The sequence below is a fragment of the Vombatus ursinus genome, unplaced genomic scaffold, assembly GCF_900497805.2.
Source record: "Vombatus ursinus unplaced genomic scaffold, bare-nosed wombat genome assembly UNPS02014830.1, whole genome shotgun sequence".
Taxonomy (NCBI): domain Eukaryota; kingdom Metazoa; phylum Chordata; class Mammalia; order Diprotodontia; family Vombatidae; genus Vombatus; species Vombatus ursinus.
In genome coordinates, this window is record NW_020954608.1 from 31,162,723 (window position 1) to 31,185,011 (window position 22,289).

Sequence of the window (22,289 nt, forward strand, 5' to 3'; positions counted from 1 at the left end):
AGTGGGGTCAGGTTATTTTAACACTCATCTGGGACTCTAGAATAACTCACTTGTGTCAGAGAAAGTTCCCCCGGCTCTGCTGCCATTTACACTAATGATAGGAGAAATGTGACTTGTTGCTAGTGAGTGGAGATTTCCTATTGATTGCTTCTGATTGTCCCCGGGATGAAACCTGACCAAATACTGACAGATGTCATGAACTGGCTTCTTCTTGGTCCCCTCCTGGCACCAGCAAAAAAAAAAAAAAAAAAAAAAACAAGTAAAAAGTGCTCAGCTGAAGAATAGCCTGCCTAATAGCTGGTAATGTCACCTTGTTCCTGGAAAGCCCGAGGACTGACCTCTAACATGGCTAGAAATCTCTCTCATCATGTTGCCATTCTGCCTGCATTTTCTGTAATTGCTGGAGACACAGAAACACACAAAATGGGCTTAATGACTTAGCCTCCATGACTTGCATTTCTGTAGCATCCAGTTCCTTCTCGCAGAATTCATTACTTTTTCAGTCTGCACTGAAATTTTTCTTATCTCACTTTGTAAGCAGGTCATTCTATGTCCAACCCCAGGAGAACAGTGGGAGTGAGACGGGCTGGTGTGAATGAGAAAAGATGGGAAAAAATCTCCCAGTTGGGCCCATGACTGGTAAAAGTAAGTGCATGACAGAAGTACCTATAGCATACTGGACAAGGCACTGAACTTCCAAGATGGAGACTTGGTTTCAAATTCTACCTCAGATACTTTCTAGCTGTATGACCTTAGATAAATCATTTAACCACTCTGTGCCTCAGTTTCCTCATCTGTAAAATGAGGAGATTGGACTCAGTGGTCTTTTAGTTCCTTTCCAGCTCTTCTTCTATGATCCTATGATGTCCCTGGAGCTTATATAAAACCCCAGGTGGACCTCAGGCATAAATAAAGAAAAGAATCCCTTATTTTTGACTCCTTATTAAAAACAGAAGTCAATTATAAATGGCAATTAAGAGAAAGGCCTTTCCTTCTTTATCTTTATCTAAAATTCTTTCCATTGTTAATAATGGAATAATTGCTAAGCAATGGTAGATCATACCCTTCCTCCTCATTCAAATAGTATTAAAAGGATACTAGGTGGTAGTCAGATAGCAAAGCATCCCCACCTCATAGGCAGCCCACAAAGGTGACAGACAGGCATTAGCAAGAGAAATTTCTAAAGCTTGTCAGCTTCCTTTCCACTGGTCTTATCTCCATCCAAGTAAGAGCAGGGGGGAGGTTCTAGGCCAGAGGTTCTGAACCTTTTTGGGGGTCATGGACCCCTTTGGCAGTCTGGGAAAGCCTATGGACTCCTCAGAGCATTGTTTTTAAACGCAAAAATTGAAATATGCAGGATTACAAAAGGAATCAATTATATTGATATCTGTGCACGGAGTTGTATTATTTTTTTTAAATTAGCTTGAGTTTTTAGTAAAACTGGGTTTTAAAATTAAAAAAAAAAACAACAGAACAATTTCATGGACCCTAGGTTAAGAACCCCTGAGCACTCTACCAGGGTTAGCCAGCCACATACCTCAAGGAAGATTTGGCCTCTTCAGACCTACAGTACTGGTTGTGATAGAGCTGATGCATCAAAGCTATATGCTGCTCTTTAGTGGACAGTCTTGTATTGTATGGCTATATGCAGGTCTGTAGGTGGGATCTGAACCCAGAGCCTCTGAATCTGAAGTCAGTACTCTTTTTGTTATATTTATTTGATTCAGCCCTAGGATTTCATTATTTCATTGCATGACTGTGAAATCATTTCATCCATCATCTACAAACATGGAAACACTCTCCATGGCTTCAGGACCAGCAATTTGGGTGTGACTGATAGTCTTGGAGACTATCAGAGCCTGGGGCACTGAAGGACCAAGTGCCACTTGCCTGTGGTTAGGCAGCTCCGGTATCAAAGGCATGACTTGAATCCAAGCATTCCTGAATACAGGACTAGCATTCTGGCCATATAGAGGGCTATAACACAGAGAAATGGAAAATCCAAGAGGGGACCCTGGGTTCTTGAAGATCACGCAATGGAACACAAGCTCTGGCAGGTCCTGTGAATCTGGATAGTTAGAGTGAAATTATAGATCCATGATAGATGGAAGTATAGGGACAGGGCCTGTATTTATGATTTCACTAGTACAGGGAACTCCCAGGTGAGGAAACTCTCTCTTAACAGAGCAGCTGATAGGGGTGCAATGGACAGAGCTCTGGGCCTAGAATCAGGAAGAACAGAATTTAAATCTGGCCTCAGATACTTATTAGCTATGTGATCCCGGGCAAGTCACTTAACTCTGTTCACCTTAGTTTCCTCATCTATAAAATGGGGATAATAATAGGACCTACGGCCTAGGTTGGGTTGTTATGATGATCAAATGAAATAACTATAAAGCATTTAGCATAGTGCCTAGCACACAGTAGATACTATATGAAATGTTAACTATTTTTTATTTTTATTATTATATTTTAATATTTTACATCATGTATACTATACTATATAAATTATTAGCTATTTTATGTATAGCTATTTTATGTAATAATAGCAAATGCAGCTATTATTATTATTTATTATTTTTTATTAGATCCATACCTTCTCTGCAACTTACAGGCTTAGAGAGTTGCCTAGAACACTGAGAGGTAAAGACTCACTCAAGGTTACACAGTCAGTATGTGTCAAAGGCCAATTCTCCCTCCATTACCCCATGCTGACTCATTAAAATGAGAAAGTACAGTATTTCCAAAGCTCTTTGTCAATGCCTTTAGAAGTGGCCACTGAGCCTTGAGTTTTGGTTGGGATGAGCACAGGTATTCTTACTACGGTTGCTCCCTTGCACTGCTCCTGGAATCTCTTACCTTCCAGATCCCTCTAGAAATCTTTCCTAATTTTCACAAATGAGTTTTTTCTTTAGAAATGGAAATAGGCGATACAGCCAATCTTAATAAAGTATTCAAAAATGGAATGTTCAACAGATGTACAATAGAGAGACCCTAGACACAATAGGCAGACACAAATTAAATACCACCAACACACATATTTTCCAATTTCTGTGTTGGCAGCCTGGCAAGATTCTGTTTGGGGTAATTGCATTCTGCCCACCTAAAATCTCCCTTTCTGCCTTAGCTGGGCTCTGCATCCTATATTTCTTCCCTGAACCATTTTGGAAAATGCCAAGGGGGCATTTCAGAAGGGTGGCATGTAAATGCTACTCTATAATCACCCACAGCATGGTCCTCAGTAGAAGGTTACTTCTGCTTTTAAAACAAAGAAGCCACAGTTAGAAGAGATTAAAGTAGGCGGGAAATGAGGCCTGCTCCTGCTTGCTAGCTTCTACTAGAGAGCAACCTCTTACTTCTAACAAGGTGATAGCTGCTTTACAAAAAAGTTGAAAGGGAGCAACCAGTCTATGGACATTTTGACCATGAAAAGCGAAAAGATTATGAAATCTATATTCATGGCTTCTCATTTGGCAAATAAAATTTCTTGCCCTCTTGTACAAAGTTTGTGTTTGTATGTGGGCATGTGTGTGTACCTGGTAAGACTTGTTGCTACAGGTGCCATCACCATGGGGCCCCTGAACAGCTGGAGATATCATTTAACCTCTCTGGGCCTTGGTTTCCTCATTTGTAAGCTGAGAGGGTTGACTAGATGACCTTTGAGGTTTCTTTCAGGTCTTAACCAACCTATGAACCTACAATTGATAGCAGCTGCTCAGTTCCCCAAATAGCTACTCAGAGGACAGAATTGTGACATCATTCTGGATCTACGCTTTCTCCCCTGAGATAGTAAGGAAGTCCTGCCTGAATAACTAGAGAGTACAGGAATTACAGCGGGCATTTAAAAAAAAAATCAGACTCCTGTATTTCTATGGCCTTCAGAGGTAAAGGACATGACTAAAATCTCCGTATAGTAACCTTTCTCAAATAGTGATTATAGGGCTATGTCGCCAGAATTCTTTCCCTCTTCCCTTCTGGCAGCTCCCCTCATTAAAAGGCTCAGTTGTTTGAGTGACTATTTGACGATGATGTCATCAGATCTTGGTCATTAAAAATGAATATAATAGTAACCTTGGGAAATTACCTTTAAAACTTTTCTGGATAGCAGCCAATTGCAAGTAGATCTTAGTGGTCATAGTGGTGGTGGTGTTATTTAGTCTATCAGTCATGCATGACTCTTCATGACCCCATTTGGGGTTTCACAGCAAAGATACTGGAGTGGTTTGCCATATCTTTCTCCGGCTCATTTTACAGATGAGGAAACTGAGGCAACCAGGGTTAAGTGACTTGCCCACCTAGTAAGTGTCTGAGGCTGGATTTGAACTCAAGTCCTCTTGATGCCAAGACTGGCAGTCTATCCGCTGCCACCATCAAGCTACCCAGACTTAAGCAGAAATGGGCTTTTGCTTCCTTTGTTTTTTGGCAGTCTAGGATTTCTCCTATTTTGGCCTGCTTCCACAAAGGGAAACTACCTAATCCAAGTCGGTACCAGGAAGATGATTTTTAGAAGGCACACCTGTTTTTATCGCCTCAAGCTCTCGTCCTAAGCCTATTTTCTTTTTTCACTGCTAAAGTCCTAGGAAAAAAAAAAATCTTTGTTTCTACTTCCTTGACTTTCAACAACTTCTTAACACTATGTATTCTGACTTCTGGCACTATTATTTTACTGAAACTGCTTTCACAAAGGTTACTCATAATCTACTAATTGCTAAGTCTCTCAGCTTTTTCTCTGCCCTCATTCTCCTTGACCTACCTGCAGCATTTAACACTGTCATCCCCTACTTCTTCCTGGGAACTCTTTCTCCCTCTCACTGTCAAAAAAGCTAATGCAATTTTAAGCTGCATGAAGAAAGACATATGGTATTCAGCACTAGGAAAGTAATCAGTGTACTCTAACCCTTTAAGACCACAGACAACTGGAGTATTACATTCAGTTTGGAGTGCCATATTTGAAGGCAGGCTTGGAGGGAATGTACAAGAGGAAAAAACGAGGATGGGGAAAAGTCTTGGGATTATTCCATATCAATCAATCAACAAGCTTTGAAGTGCCAACTATAGGCCAGGCACTGGGGACAGAAACACGAAGAATGAAACAATTCCTGAACTCAAGCTTAGATTCAATCAGGGGAGATAATAAATACCTATATAAGTTTACATAGACCACAAAGAGAATAAATCTAAATAAATAAATACGTTGTTGTTAAACACAAGATAGTTAAGGGGGATGACTTTAGCAATCAAGGGGAAGAGGAAAGGCTGAAGGAAGAAAGACAGGAGTTTTGACCTGCTCTGTTTCTCACTTAGGCCCTACTTAGGCAGTCTGGTAGCTCCTCTCTCTTAGAGGCTCACCATATTTGGCTCCATTTTGGCTAATGCAAGGTCTCAGAGTTGGGAGATGGAGTGTCATGTGAGGAACAGGAAAGGCTAAAATGAATGGACTGGAGACTGCAAGAAGGGGCATAATGCATCATGAGGCTTAGAAGATAGGCTGAGGCCAGGTTGTGAAGGAGTTTAAAAGTTTAAGAGAGCAAATGATATATTATCCTAGAAGTACTAGGGAGCCACCAAAGTTAAATAGAGTAGGGGAGTGACAGAATCAGATCTGTGCTGAAGGAAAATCACTTGGGAGAACAGTTGGAAAAAGAATGGATATAGTCTAGGGAGAAGATGACCTGAGAAAGATATGACTGCCTTTAAGTATTTGTAAGGCCATTCTGTGGAAGAAGGTTTTGACTTACTTTCCTGACCCCTGGACGGAAGAACTAGGAACAATATGTGGATGTTTAGGAATGTAATGAAAAACTTCTGAATCTTGGACCTATCCAAAAAAAACATCCTTGAAGTCCATTGCTTAAGAAGGTAGGTAACTATAGGGACTAAATGCGGTACCTTCTTCATAAAACTTGATCCTCCATCAGACTTAAACATAAGATTCTGAGTGTATCCAGAGGCAGCAAATTAGGAGAGTGACATGTTTGGGAGCCATGCCCCTTGAGAAATGGTTGAAGGATCCTAGGTTCACAGATCAAGAGGTAGAAGGGGCTTCACGGGCTAATGCAGCCCCCTCTTTTTGCAGATGAAGAAACTAAGGCTCCATGAAGTTAAATGACTAGCTCAAGGTCACACAGCTAGTAAATGTCAGAGATGGGATTTGAGAATAGGTCTTCTGGCATTAGTTAACCACTGTCCCCTGGTGCTTCCCTTAGGACCTGGAGATATTTATTGTAGAGGAGAAACTGGCAGTGGGTGAATAGGAGGATGGTAACATTATAGAAATTTAAAAATATTTGATAAGCCGTCATGTGGAAGAGGGGATAGGTTTATTATATGGTATTCTAAAACAGAAATTGGCAAACTACAGCCCATGGACCACGCTACCTGTTTTTGTATGACCCCTGAGTTGATAAGCTCGTGGGCCATATAAAAACAAGTGGCAGGCTAGATTGGCTCGTGTGGCTATAATTTGCCAACTCCCGCTCCAGATGGCAGAATCATAATCAATGAGGAAAAACTACAAAGAGGCAAATTTTTTCCTCTATGTTGCTTTGTTTCAATCACGGCTCTTTGAAAATGGACTACATAATGATAAAAAATAACTCATGTAAAAGTAAACTCTTGAAGGTTGACAGAATAAGATGGTATTGTGTTACTATCATTTTCAGCTAAAGAAATTGAGCCTCAAAGGCGTGAAATGAGTTTTTTGGGGTCATATGACCAGTAAGGGGCAGAGCCAGGATTTTGACGCAGCCTTTATAACTCCAAATCCATTGAGTGCACTTTTCACTACAATTGGAAGAACTGGAAACCCTATCTCTATATGAAGGATGTAGTAAGCTCTGAGTCACTAGAAGTGTGACTTCTATAATTTAATAAAGATTTCTACTTTCGGTGTCACCTCGGGATAGATGAATATTAAGGTCCTGTTTTGCTCTAAGAGTCCATGATGGCTCATCCTCAAGTTTTTTTTCCAAACCTATCACACTTTCCATACAAACCCTAGTGCCATTTGTTGGTAGTATAAATAGGTCCCTAAGTCCAACTAATGATATGTGTCAGAATGGCAACGTATGTTCCAATTTTTACTAATGCAAAGCATAACATAGAAACAAAAGGCACTCCCAGATTTATAGCAAGACTTGAATGCAATGCCTCACATAAAACAGGTGAACTCTAGCAGATGAATAGATTTCTGTTGTGACCTACTATTACTTCACAGCTCTTGAGGCAAATTTATGAACTTTCCAGAACTTATCAGATACTTCTCTTTCTGTCTAGGTCTAGAAAATAAAATGGATTCTCCTTCATTTGAGATTTGCAGGCAAAGGCTGGAATACTACTTTAATTCTGTTATTCAGTGAGAGCCCCATAACAATATCACAACAAATTTCCCTTTATTGATCCTTATCCAGTACTCTCCATTTTTCTTCTAGGGAATGAGGTGGTACAGTAGATAGAATGCTGAGCCAGGAGGTCTCAAATCCAGCCTCAGACACTAGTTTCACGGGACCCTGGGCAAGTTATTTAACCTCTGTTTGCTTCAGTTTCCTCATCTGTAAAATGGTGATAATACCATCCACCTCCTTGGGTTGTTATGAGAATCACATGAGAATGTGTAAAGTATTTAGCACAGTGCATGGCACATAGTAAGCATTCTATAAATATTAGCTATCTTCATTATTATTCTCTGGTTCCTGCATGTCTTTCTCATTCAAATAGATCTTCTTAAACAAATTTTTTTCTCTTGATGGGAGACCTATTGGCACTTTTTGTATAAAAGGGGAGCATGGGGTACAGGTAGAAACATAAATGTAGCCCACTACACTGAGGGCTCCTGAATGAGAGTTTGTTTACTCACCTTTTCTCCCAACATAATGTTATCTCATTCAGTTGCCTTTGATTGGAAATTAGAAGACTCTAACACATTCTAATACATATAGAAGCTCTCTAAAGCAGGAATCCAATTATCAGACTTGACTCTAATTACTTCCTTTCCCCCATCTCCTCTCTGATATATTAGCTACTTTTCCTGGCTGTCAGCAGCTACTACCAACACATGACATTCATGGGACTTGCTCCCCAAAGTACACAGGTACAGTGAAGGCTGGGCAGCTCCATATTATTGCATAATATCTGTTTTGTTTCCTTACTCTTGAAGGCATTTTTTCCTTGTCCTTTCATTATCATTATACTTTTATCTCTGTTTCCCACTTAGGCTCAGATAATTTATTTCTCCCTCATCTGATTTCCTGTAACTTTACCTCAAACTCTTATTCATTTCCAATATTTTAATTTGTATTAGGTTTATTTGCATACTTGTCATGTCTCCCTCTACTAGACTGTAAGCTTCATGAGGGCAGGGATTCTTGTTAAAATAATAATAGCTTACCTTTACATAGTTTTACAAAGCACTTTACATGTACTATCTCATTTGATCCCAGGAATGACAGAGAGGGAAGTGTATGATGGAAGGAAGTGATGGAAAGCTGGTCTCGAGCAAGTAAGAAATGAGTTCAAGTCTCACACCTGAAATGCTCTGCGTGAGTGATCTTGGGCAAGTCACTTTGTTTCCCTTAGTGTCCTAGGAGAACCTCTAAGGCTCCTAGTTACAAAGGAAGTTCTGACCTTTCTTGGTAGGGGGAGTTCCTTATGCCAATTAAATCACGTTCCTATCCCTTGAACCCACAACGACTGAGTGAGGGAGATGGTACAAATGTCACCTTCCCCAATGTACAGACCAAAAAAAAAAAAAACCATAAGATTTCAGAATAGGAGAGTTGGAAGTTTTCCAGTCCATACACATATACCCAGGAATCCCTACAAAGATACACCTGAGAAGGGGTTGTTCAGTTTCTACTTGAGGATCTTCAAGAAGAGGGAATCTACTATCTCTTAAAGCAGGCCACACTTGAATGTGGCCATTAAGTTTTCCCTAAGTAGTCTTTTCTCCAGGCTAAATATACTGCCCTATCCTTGTATCACGAACACAAGGCCCTTCTCTAGCCTGTTAACCCTCTTCCAGACCCTCTCTAGGTTATCCATGTCTCAGAAAAAGTGATTCAGGGAGATTTAACAACTGGCTGAAGTTCACACCGTTAGCACATGGCAAAATTGGAATCTGAACTAAGGTCTTCGAATTTCCAGTCTCGGCTTACCCTGTCTCTTCTCTTCGTATCTTTCTCAGCAACTAGTATGATGCATTGTGTATATTAAGAACTTAGTAAATGTTTATTAAATGAATTAATTTTAAGTTTTTTATGGCTCAGCACTCTACTGTGGCCCCCAAATATGCTTATTAGGCAACATAGTGTGGTTTCCAGGAAGTGTGTGTATCTATCTATCTATCTATCTATTTCCTCAAATTGCCTTTTAAATTCACTTTTCCTTAGATCTATTCCCCCTGGATGGCAATAGATTAAAAAATAAAAGCCACACTAACAGTGACAACAACAACAAAAAAAAGTAACACAAAGCAGCAAGAATCTGCCTTCAGTGCATTCATTAAATGCTTTCCATGGAACAATTAGGTGGTGAAAGCACAGCGGCTTTGTGGTTTAGGAAATAAAATAATTGTAAACACAGAGAAAATTGCCTGCATTGACCAAACACACACAGGACTCTGGAGCCTGTGGTTGCCTGTCTGCCTGAAATGATCTTGGTTCCTGTGTTCCAACTGTGCAGGGAACATTGCGAGGAGGTAGAATAATTAAGCAATGACAGAGGCCCCATCATTATTAGCTAATCACAACTTGGGGGCATTAACAAAACGCAGAGCATCTCTATTCCCATGGGGTCTAATTATTCCATGATAACCACACCTCCATTTTTAATTTATTCCCCAGAAGATGGGCTTTTGTGTTTTTGAGGGGTGTGTGTGTGTGTGTGCGTGTGTGTGCGTGTGTGTGTTTGCCTGGGAATGACAGGGTAGGAAAAGCTGTTTGATGATAGAGAAAAGATTTTATGGTATTTTATCTCATTTTATCTCAGCAAAAAGTCTTTTTTTCTTGTACATGTATCTCTTAACTTTTTCTTGATGCAACTCAGTTCTCACAGTTGGGTGCAGCACTAGTCAGATGAGAATAACGCAATCCTGCCAACAATTATTAAACAGGAGCCTGTACTAGGCCAACGGGAAGACACAAAGTTTATAGCCAAAGAGAGTATAGTTTAGTAATTTCTAGTGGGTGTAGTTTGCTAAAGATATTCTCAGGTGAAATCCAAGTTTTCTACACTCTAAGCTTCTAAAGAATCAATTGACAGTGGGTTTTTTTTTAGAGGTAGTTCTAGAGGTACAGTGGATAGAATGCTGGACCTGGAGTCAGGAAGACCTGAGTTCAAATCCAGCCTCAGACACTTGTTAGCTGTGTGACCGTGAAAGTTCCCTTTAGCTTTATTGTCCTCAGTTTCTCATCTGTAAAATGGGGATAATAATAGTCCATACCTCTCTGGATTGTTGTGGGGATCAAATGAGATAATATTTGTAAAGTGCTCTGCAAACCTTAAAGCACTATTTAGTTATTATTATTATTATTATTGTACTTTATTGTTTTAATCTTGAATCACTTTTAGGTCTCCTTATATACTACCTTTGGAAGTTAATATGTAAATTAAAAATAATATATAATTACTTACATTTTATATAGTATTTAATTATATATAATTATTTATGCAATGTATAAATATATAAACGTCCATAAAAATATGAGTCCATAAATGAGCATGCACTATAACGTCTTAGTGCCCCAAATAGTTCTACCATGTCCTTCATTGCTCTTTCCCCATTTATTTCCAATGGCTTGTTTGCACTGTTTTTGGGGAAGTTTTCTGGGTGAAAATCTCGATTACCAGTCCACAGGTTGGATACTTTGACCCCGACCTTATTTTAGTGCCTCTGAAGACGGACAATGAAGCGAGATAGGGGCTGTGTTGGGTCAAATGTCCGAAAAGACCTGCCTTGTACAATAAGTCCAGTTAACGTGATTCTACAGCAAGGGATGTCAACCTGACCTCTCCTCCTCTTCTGGGCTTTAGCTGGTCATGGTATCTTTCATGTACTTTCCTATGCATATAAAGCTCGATGTTGTTGGTACAAGATACCTGCGTGATAGAAATGTAGTAGCTTACCCATGAGACTAGAACCTGAGAAGGAGAAAAGCAGTCTTTAACTTGGGCATTTCCAGTTCCTACTCACTGACGATAGATTCCAGTCTTTCTTCCTAATGACCAGTGTTCACAATGGAACCAGTCAACTGATAGGTGACAGTGAGTGAAATGTGTTCTTAGGGGAAAAGTCAAGAGACTGACCTCCTTCCTCTTTGCCAAGGGGTGGGTCCCTAGAGTGGAATGACCTTTGACTCCAGAGAGAAAAAAAGAAAATGCAAACAACACTTGAGTCCTGTAGAGGGTTTTCTATGCAACCCAGTTTGCTAAGTCATGTCTTCCCTGGGTTGTTATGGCCCCATGGCTTGGCAAAGGGCAAAAGATCATGAAGCGCAGATACAGATTTCTGAAGCTGTGCATGCCAGTCTCAATCTGTTTAAGCAGGCAGTTCAGCAAGGCTGCCTCCATTGTAAATGACCAACCACAGGTTTTTCTCGGGCTCCTTGCAGAGCCCAAATCCAGCACATTTCCTGAAATAAAAGCAAATAACTCTCCAAGGGCCTTGGTACATGACCCTGAATGGTGATAACTACAAGAAAGCCCTGCTTGGATACTGTTATCTTGCTCCATTTAACCCAACAGTTCCATTTTGTCTTTGGTAAGTAGGCTATGTTGGTTTTGTAACCTCAAGTCAAATTTGAACTAATGTGGAAAATTCCCCTGTCAACATCTTCAGCAATGCAGCAAACAGGAAGAACTGGGGGAAGAGAGAGTATTTTCACTTCATTTGTACTCGTGCTTAATGGAGGGCATTATTTTCTCTCTGAAATTAGAATTGGGACAAGACACTTGTGTGCCCAGGCGAGGTCTGAAGATCATCCCCTCCCTAATTTGAAAATCACATTTCTTGGGTATCATTGTCCACAGGAGGCTTTCAGTTTTCACTGCAGCCAGTTAGTCAACAAACATTTATTTACTGTGCTCTAGGAATGCCACAGATACAAGGAAAGGCAAAAACAGTTCTTGTCCTCCAGAAGCTCACATTCTAATAAAGAAAAACAATTGAAAATAATTAGGTATATATAGAGAAGGAAGATGATCTAGGAGGGGAAAGCATTAGTAAGTAGGGGACAAGGGAAAAGGCCTACAGAAGGTGGGATTTGAGATGAATCTCAAAGGAAGCCAAGAAAACTAAGAGGTTGACGTGAGGAGGGAGAGCATTTCAGGCATGAGGTACAGCCAGTGCAACGGCAGGGAGGGAGGAGATAACATGTCATAGGTAAGGAGCCAGTGTATTTATCAGGGGATAAATACCTATGTGTCATGGAGAGTAGAATTTTCTGGCATCAAAATATGTACATTTACAAAAAAATGACTATTTTTAAAAATAATGTCTTTTGTGCTTCCTCTTATCCCTACCATGAAAGTGTTGCACCCTAGGTGGCTGTGTAGCTCGCCTATCACTACACCTGGTTCTGTTTGAACTCCTTTTAGTTTCTTTACGTGTGTATATTTTTAGGGAGAGTAGAGGGCAGGATCCATGCATGCCTTGATCCAAAAATAATCCTAGCTCGTACTTTGATAGAATCGGAGAATATCAAAGGCCATCTGGTTTGTCCTGTATCTGAACAAAAAAAAAAAAAAATCCCCTCTATGTAATGGTTACAGTCATGATTACTTTTCCTAACAACAATGGTAATTATACTTTCTCTGTTTAAAGAGAATTCTAGTGCTGTCTTTCTAAGGAACTCGGAAATTCTGAAAATGTCTCCACAAAGAGGGCACAGGTAGCATAGGATTTATCTCATTTCACAAATGTGAAAAAGGAATTACAGATGAAATGACTTGCCCAAGATCACACAGTCTTCTGACTCCTGCTCAATGCATTAGAATGAATACAAAGGGGAATGGTTATTGGAAGTCAGGCTGCCCGAATCCTTGCCAGCTTTATCAGAGAGTAATTGTCAGGCTGATCAAAGAGTAATTGACTGCTTCCTTTAGGATGTCTTGAGACTCTTCATTTTACAGGTATGTACTTACCTTTTATTCCCCTCTAAGTTGACTGACGTATGATCTAAATAGCTTACTGTCCAATTATACAGGAATTTAATGTTCCGATCTGGCTGTTTATATGTTTGGAATGGCATGTCTGTGTCAGCATTTACCTTACGAAGGAGGCCTCTAGAGAACAGGCAGCAGATTAATGTCATCCTCCTGGGATATTACCTAGCTGGACTGAGCACTTCAAAACTTCTCAAAAATTCAAAAAATCCTTTTTGAAGATGATGAGAAAAACATATACTGAGGATGAGATGACAAGAAATATCTTCAGATATGGTTACGGAATATGGTAGTTACATACTATGTAGGGTGTCCCAAATGTTTTGAGACAACTTATATTTGGGGCACTTATTTTGAGACCTATGCAAGCAACATGAATATGTAGTGAATAAATATTCTGTAGATTTGCTCAACTATATATCTAAAAAACAAACCTAGAAAACTTATTTAAATGGTGTGTTAGTGAAAAATAACTGTAAGATAGCTCCTGTTCTCTTGAAAGAATAAAAGAAAACAAAAGAAATAATAAATCAACTAGAATAGATTTTTTTTTTAAATCCTACCAAAAAACAAAGAAACAAAGCATTGAATAAACTACTGGCTTCAGAATGCATGGCAGGATATTCTGCCCCAAAGGACTACAATAATCATAGCTCAGGGCACAGGCAGAATTTACTTGCATAAAGCAAGTGAAGTGATGAACCATAAATATCTCTACCCCCTCAGGTGTGCAGCTTTATTAAGCTTTAAATTAGTTCAGGACTATTAAGGACTCCAGTCTGTTCTAGGTCAGGGGCGTCTCATAAACCATTTGAGACCGCCCATCTAGCATTCGGAAGCCATGCTGTTGGCAGGAACCGATGACCCTTTGGCAGACCAGGAAGCTGTAATGAATTAGAGAATCAGCTGTCCTACTGACTATTTGGACCAGCCAACTTCTGATTTTCTTGAACTTCTATTCTGGCTCTTTCAAGAAGCAAATACCAAGAGTAATGCTGCTAAAGCCTCTTGAGCAAAGCCTCCTATTCTGTACAAGCATCAGGATTTGTCTGGGACAGGAGGAAGCTTTTTTTTTTAAATCGTTTTTACTGTTTTGGTAGATTTCCTTTCCCCTAATTCACAATATCTCAGAAACAGGACAGTTGTTATCCTCTATTAAAAAAAAAGCCACTTTTTAGAAAGGAAGACTGCTTCTCTTTTCCCTTTAAACAAAGGTGGGATTCCTTTTTCATAAATGGTTCTTTTCAGTACCAAAATACCTAAAAATTATTGCACACCATGCCCTCAGGTTTAGTTACTTTTTTTCTGAGAAACCACAAGGTAGAAGTGCCCAGTTCACCCTGGACAGTAGCAAAGACCACTTTTTGTTCCCCTAATTTTTACCCTAAAGGTACACCAGAGTCAGGAGCTTCGTGCTCTTCCTTCTTCTATGAGACGGTTGTGAAACTCTAAATTGAAAAGAGGAGAAAAATGGACTGCTTTCTCCTCTAAATCTAACTCATAGAATTTTTTTTAATGTTAGAAATAAACAAATTGTGAAAACTTTTAGAAGAAAGAGTAGGCATACAAGCCAGATTTCATTACAGCAAATTCCCAGGGGATGTCTGATTTATTTTGCCACGCTGGAATTAAGTTATTTCAAATATTACTTTAAGTAAGTGGGTCATTGGATGGGTTGGGGATTATTTTCCTCATCATGGGATTTCACTTATAGTAAAGGTTATTGACTGTTAACTCTGTTAATGTTGGTTAACAGAAAGTGAAACGTCACAGCAATAAATCTTTCGTGTGACCCCCAAAGTGATTCTAGTAAAGACACACTTGGATACCACTTCTGGAGAGGAAGCAGAAAATGCTGAGAAAGGCAGCTCCCTTGCAAGTAACATGCTGTCAAGTTTCTTTTATCTGTGGTAATGAGGGAATAGGGCAATATGACAGCAAGGCTAATTCAAATCCACAGACAATCAAGATACCTCATTTTAACACTTGCCTTTGATTCTGCCCCTCCCCCAATGCCTTATAAGAGTGGCCAGAGAAGAAGAAAAGAGAGAGAATTTCACTTCCCTTCTCTCCAAAACAAACAAAAATCCCCCAAAAAAGGTGGGTAAGGGAGAGAATGGGGACCACAAGGGTTGGGATGAGTAAACCACAAATTAAATAGCCTGCATCTCGGAGATGACTGCATTTGCAGATTAAGAATATTTTGTGAAGCAAAATGTGGCCTTGCTTCACTCACATCATAATAATACCAGAAAAGACATCTCTCAAAACTTCATATTCAAGGACAGGTGGTTCTTTTAAAAATGAAATGGTCCTTTTAGTTGATCCAGGTAGAGAGAATACCACTTATTCTACAGAATGGCACCAAAGTAGTTTGCTAGTCAACCTTCACAAGATACATTCCAACGTGGATCTATATTGATTCACCCTGAAGAAAGCTGTCAGCCTAGACTATCCACCTACAAGTGATGGTTATTTTGGGGTCATCTGGGAACCAAATCAAAGACAGAGAGGTGGGTGTACTGGCCTGTAACAAAGTGTCACTATGACAGATTTGAACTGCTGACTGCAGAAATATGTATTGAACTGACCTGGGATATAAAAAGGAGGCAGCTGTTAAAAATTACTTTGTGAACACTGTAACTGCCATGCAGTCCTCTCTAGCTTGCAGGAAAACTCCCACGTTTCCACAATTTGGGGATTTGCTATGATAGCTTTAATGAATGATGTCCTGTGATTGGCCTTACCCTGAAATTTTTTTTTTAGACAACTGATTCTTACAGAAAATTAGGATGGAAGGTGGGTTCATCTTAAACTTCATCCCAGTGATCTGGTTATAGACAGCACTTTGGGGGTGAATAGAAAGAGTACTGGATGTAGAGTGAGGAAGAACAGAGTTCGAATCCTATCTTACTGATATACTAGCTATGTTTCCTTCTAACTTTTTCTACAAAATGAGGATAATTATCACCATACTTACTGATAGCGTCAGGGCAGCTAGGTGGTACAGTGGATAGAGTGCCAGGCCTGGAGTCAGGAAGACCTGAGTTCAAATTTGACCTCAGACATTTATTAGCTGTGTGACTTTGGGCAGTATTTTGCTTAATATTCTTTATTATGTTGTTATGTTCCCAAAGAATTTCTTTTTAAGATACTCATCTCATACAATTTTCAAACAGCATTATGGAAAGAGTCTAGTATATTACTGAATAAATACCATAATCACAGGGCTGGAAAGTATATTTAGGGCATCCTTCTGACTTTAATCAGGTCTACCCACTTACCACTGACATTTATATGTATTTTATAGGTTGTAAAGTGCTTTACATACATTATCTCATTTGAGCCCCATCACAATCCTATGAGCTAAGTACTGCAAGTGTATTACACTCATTAAACAAATGAATAAATTGAGGCTGAGAGGTTTGGACAGCTAGCTGGCACAATGGATAGAATGGCCAGGCCTGGAGTCAGGCTAACTCATCTTCCTGAGTTCAAATCTGGCCTCAGACACTTACTTGCTGTGTGACCCTGGACAAGTCACTTAACTCTGTTGGCCTCAGTTTCCTCATTTGTAAAATGAGCTGGAGAAAGAAATGGCAAACCATTCCAGTATCTCTGCCAAGAAAATTCCAAATGGGGTCACAAACAACCAGACATGACTGAAACAACTGAACAACAACAAAGAGAGGTTAAATGATCTGCCCATACTAATATAACCATTAAGAATCAAAGGTAGGATTTAGACCCAGTACTCATGCCATTGTATGGCATTAACAACTTGGGATCTTGCCTGGATAATTCCTTACTTTCCTAACTCCCTACAATCTCCCCCCACTTATTTCCGTCCTACAGGCTACTGCTGGATTCACCTCTTTAATGAACGGTTGGTTCTCTACTGCCTATTAAATAAAATCCAAATTCCTTAAACTGTCATTCAAAGTTAGCCACAATCTGGTTTCAACCCATCTTTCTTGACTTGGCTCAAATTACTCATGTCTTTTCCATGTTTTATACTTCAGTCAAACTGGATTATCTGTAGTTTCCGAATCATTTCCCATGCTTATATCCCTCCATACATTTGCCCATATAATCTTGCATATCTGGAATACCTTCCCAATTATCTCTGTTTTCTTTCCATCCCTCTAGGCCCAAATCAGTGCTTCTCCCTCGTAAGCGCCCTCAGTACAGTAATTACATTTTTTTTTCATGTTTGTTATCTCCCCCAATGTCACAGTAGGCACTCAGTAAATATCTTTTACAAGAATTGAGATTCCCAGGGCCGCTGGGTGGCACAGTGGATAGAGTTCTGGCCTTGGAGTTAGGAGGACCTGAGTTCAAATCCAGCCTCAGACACTTGACACTTACTAGCTGTGTGACCTTGGGCAGGTCACTTAACCCCAACTGCCTCACCAAAAAAAAAAAAAAAAAAAGAATTGAGATTTCACAAACTCTCTAGCTATGGTATTTCTATTCTATTAAGTAAGGAAAAGTGGAAGAAAGGAACAAGCATTTATTAAACGCCTACCCTGTGCCAGACCCTGTGCTAAGTGCTTTATAATTATTATTTCATTTGATCCTCAAAACAGCTCTGAGAGGTAGATGCTATTATGATTCCCATTTTACAGATGAAGAAACTAAGACAGACAGAGATTAAGTGACTTTTCCAGGGTTGTAGAGCTAGTTAGAGTCTTGAGGACAAATTTGAACTCGAGTCTTCCTGGTAGAGCCCAGTGCTGCCTAGCTACCCAGGACAGAGACATCATGGTACAATGAAAAGAGCACTGGATTTGGAGTAAAAAATTAATCTGCGTTCAAATCCCAGCTCTGCCACTTACTAATTGTGTGACCTTAGGCAAATTACTTAATCTTTCTGGGCCTCAGTTTATCTGTAAAATAAAGGAGTTGAATGAGATAACTCTTACAGTCATTCCAACATCAACTTATGGTCCTTTGGTTTCCCGGGGGGGAACAAAAGAGAGAATAACCATTCTTTGTTCCTTGCTTGTCACAATTATTTGCACTGGGCAAACTGATATGCCTAAACCTGGTCATAAAATTATTCAACTTCTTTACCTAGTCCCCCTCCCACCATAAGGCAATAGAGACAAACGGCTTTTTGGTAAGTGAATCACCTCCCTTCTTCTAGAATCAGCCTCTCTTGATACTTAGGAGTTACCCAGAGATTATGAATAGACAGATAAAATAAGGGGTGATGAATGATAATAAGATATAAGACTGGTAAGCAACAAACTCAAAAATGTGAAGGTTGCAGAATGATTTCTTCTGTAGATAACTATTTCCTATTGCTCATTTGGTTGCTAAGCCCACTGTTGGTTTTTTCCCCCTCTCTGCTAAACTGTGAAACTGCATATGTATGCACAAAATCTATGAGTTGAAATCACTCATTTGCCATTGCTATGGTAGGCTTGACTGTCATTAAATCACATTCTTTGTTTTCTAAGCTTAGATAGCTGGAAAGGAACTGTAACCATTTACCTGAAAACTGACATACATGAAACATCTCAAAGAGGCAGAGAATACTATAAAGCTGGGGGGGAAAGTATTACCTACAGTTATAAATTAAAGCTATTTGAAAAGTAAAGTACTTCATATGCACAGATTGGGAAAAAATCATCTCTGCATAGTGAAATGCCTTCTACCATCAAAAGAAATTATTTATGATTCTTGTATATACCTCATTGAATCTTAACACAGAGAGGCAAATGAGGAACTTTAAAATACTCTTATTTTAAAAAAAGAAAAAAAGAGAGAAAGTTCACCAGGAAGAAGCAATGTACTAGATGTAACAATAAATGGTATAGACGGAGAATTCTCCGGTTTTTTTTTTTTTTTTGAGACTTCGTTTCCCTAACTCTCCTGACCTGAAGTACAATCCATCCCATTGCTGATGAGTGTGGGAAGCTTTAACCCGCTCTGTTTCTCACCTGGGCCAATTCCCCTAGTTAGGCAATCTGGTAGCTCCTCTCTCTCAGAGGTTCACCATATTGGTGCCAGACTTGATGTGGACATTCCATTGGCTTAGTCCCCTGCAGCTCAGAGCTCCCAAACTCAAATGATCCACCAGCAGAAGAGGACATTATAGGCATATGTCATCATGCCCAGCAAAAAATTCCCAAGAAACATACTGGGATATGGTAGCAATACTGCTGTCACTCATAGTTCTCAAAATGCTTTAGGAAAACACACTTACTAATCCTTACACCAGCTACCTAAGTGTAGATAGGTAACAGTAGATAGGTAGCAACACTATAGCTGTAGCAACACTACACAACTGTTGTCTTTATATTGATTCCCAGCAACCCATTCCTCAAAAACAAGTTCAAATTCGGGTAAGAAAAAAAATGACCAAAGAATTAATTAATGAAATAGGAGAGATTAATGTAAATAAAGGAAACAATTATCATATCAAAATATAAGACAAGAAAGTTGATTAAGTGAAGCTTCAAAAGACCTGTGAGAAACTCATGAAAGCCATAATATGCATTTACCTGGTTTTTATTCTTTCATGATTTAATTTTCAATTTTATTCACTATCATCTGATAATTGCATGAAACAGTTACTCTAACCATGGGCAATTTAAACAATTTAAATTTTTATTTCAAGGCCATGAGACAAAAGAACCTATTTATTGCCTGAGGGGATTTTTACAAAAATGAAAGCTTAATCTTTCATGTTTTTTAAGCAAAGGCTGTTTAAAATCATTTATAATAATGCTTTAGGGAGACTTTTCCTGGGCATGCAAAATTGAAATTACAAATTTAAAATTATTAAAAAAATTAATAGTTTGGGGGATTGCATTGTCCCTCTCCTTTCTGGATGAATTTTGCTGCAGCTTAAGAAGTGGTATTAAAAAAAAAACAAACCCAGTAACAGCTTTAAAACTACAGAATCCTCAGGGGGACTGAAAAAAAAAAGAGGTCACAATGCCATTTAACAGTTTCACTGGGTCATCTTAATGGTAAAGTCTTTAGCCCTGTTTATTTGTTTTTTTAACATAAATAATGGCATTAACCTCAAGAGCTGTTTCAAAGTGGAATATTTTATATATAATCTCCTGGACTCACTGGAGATCCATGAACACTACCAACCACATTTTCTGGGGCTTTGACTCAGCCCCTGATGGAAATTAGACAAACAATTTACATTCACTTAAACACCACATTTTTTAGTTACACTTAAGAAAAATAATTGAAATGCAGATTTAAATTGCTTCTGCTACTATAGCTCAGTTTTAATGGGAAATACTTTCAGCTATTATAGAGGGCTTTCCTACACAAAGGAGAGAAAAAAAAAATCACTTGCAATAATACTCCAGTTAACAGAATACACAGAAGGGTAGAAAAATTACTTTGAGGTTAAAGTGAAGGACATTTTACCAGAGTGGTTTTTCAGTTAATGAGAAGAGAAGGAAGGGAAAACATTTTCCTTTTGCTGTCATCTTCAGGAAAAAGACACGGTCAAAAAAACACAACCACCATCAAAATTCCTTTCTAGCTCAGTTCTTCTTGATAAGAGAGTTGTTAGGTAGGGTCACTAAATATTTAAGTATCATCCCTTTTGGATGATAGCTACCTTATGCTGTGGAGTGAAATGAACAAAAGAAAATGGCCTTGGAAAGGGGTGTCTCAGGTCATAGAAGACTTAGAACATAGAAGGATCCTAAGATGACTTGAACTAGAATATATTATCTATATATAGAATATATATAGAATATAGTATCTATACTGGTGATTCTTAATCTTTAAAGAACTGTGGTTGTCTTTTAGTATTGATTCTGATTCTCTCAACCTTCAGGCAATAAATAGGCCAGGATCTTCTCTTCCCAAGGATGCTACAGAATAAAATAAAGCATGCTGGGATGACTGAAACAACTCAACAGTCAGAAGAGTTTTTGTTTTTTTTTAAAAAATTTTTGTCTCCTCTTTAAAAGGAATCACAGCATGATCCTGTCAGCCTTGTCTCCACCCTGGGCTGCTATTCTGGGCACAAAAGGGGATGAAGCTACACTTAAAGGTCTAGAAAATTCAGGAAGGAGAAAAAAGTGAGAACTTTGGGGATATTTATGTAAACTTCAGTGTCTGAGCAGCAGGTACGTCAGCATATAACTGGTACTATAACCAGGATATGAGGAAAAAAGGGCATTTCCTTTTATGATAAAGGGACAAAGTTTTTGAGGAAAAAAACTTATAAAGCTACATTTGAATATATTTCTGTGGTGCTGATGAATGCTGATGAAGTTTTACACTCACAAACTCTCATAGATAAACAGAATAAGTATTTGGATTCCCTGAACAAGTCGCTAAATCTAAGTTATTTTAGGCTTTTTTTTTAAGATTCCCTTTTAACTCAGAAATCTGAGCTCCTATGATCCTATTATCCCCATTATAGAGAGACAGGAAACTCAGGCTCAGAGAGGTTAAAGGATATGACCACAGTCATGTGGCTGAATCCGGATTTGAACCCGGGGCTTCTAACTCTAAATGCATTGCTCTTTTATTACTCCACAATAGACTTTACTACATCAAACCTGGAAGGTTGGGCTGGTGTGGGAATCACATTGGAATAATTGAGCTCTTACAACAGAATAAAGAAATGGGAAATGATTTTTTTTCTTAAAAAATTATCTGACATACTGAAAAGTATGACCATCTGAATCTGTACGAGGAATTTTAAAGATAGAAAGGAAGGACAACTGGGGCAAATTTAAGGAGAAGAACCTAATATATAGATAATCAATAGTTCAGTTTTTAAAAAAATGGGATTTAAATAAAGCTTTCTGGGGGTGGGGGGAAGGTATATTCAGAAAGGATAGTATGTTCTATAGAAGCACCTTGGGGCAATGAGAGACAATACTCTTACACTCTGGTTCTCAGTTAATGCTATGAATCTTTGAATTTATAAGCTCCTAACCTCTCCCTCCTGTGTATACCTTCCTCTTTAAGATTTTTTGGGGAAAAACCCAACTCAAACTTTGTTTCTTAAAACAAATGAAAACACAGCCATCCATTCCCATGTGGTTTCTTAGCCATGCACCAGAAATACCCATCCTGGGATAAGTGAGCGGACAACATTTGTTTATGGACCGATGGAGGGTCTTTGCCTTGCA

The 22,289-nt window shown here is 39.0% G+C and overlaps 1 protein-coding gene across 7 annotated transcripts in view; it reads right to left on the bottom strand.

Moving 5' to 3' along the window:
• CELF2 (CUGBP Elav-like family member 2) overlaps positions 1-22,289 on the bottom strand; it is a 619,768-nt gene that overhangs the window by 32,728 nt on the left and 564,751 nt on the right. The gene's annotated exons all lie outside the window — the stretch shown is intronic.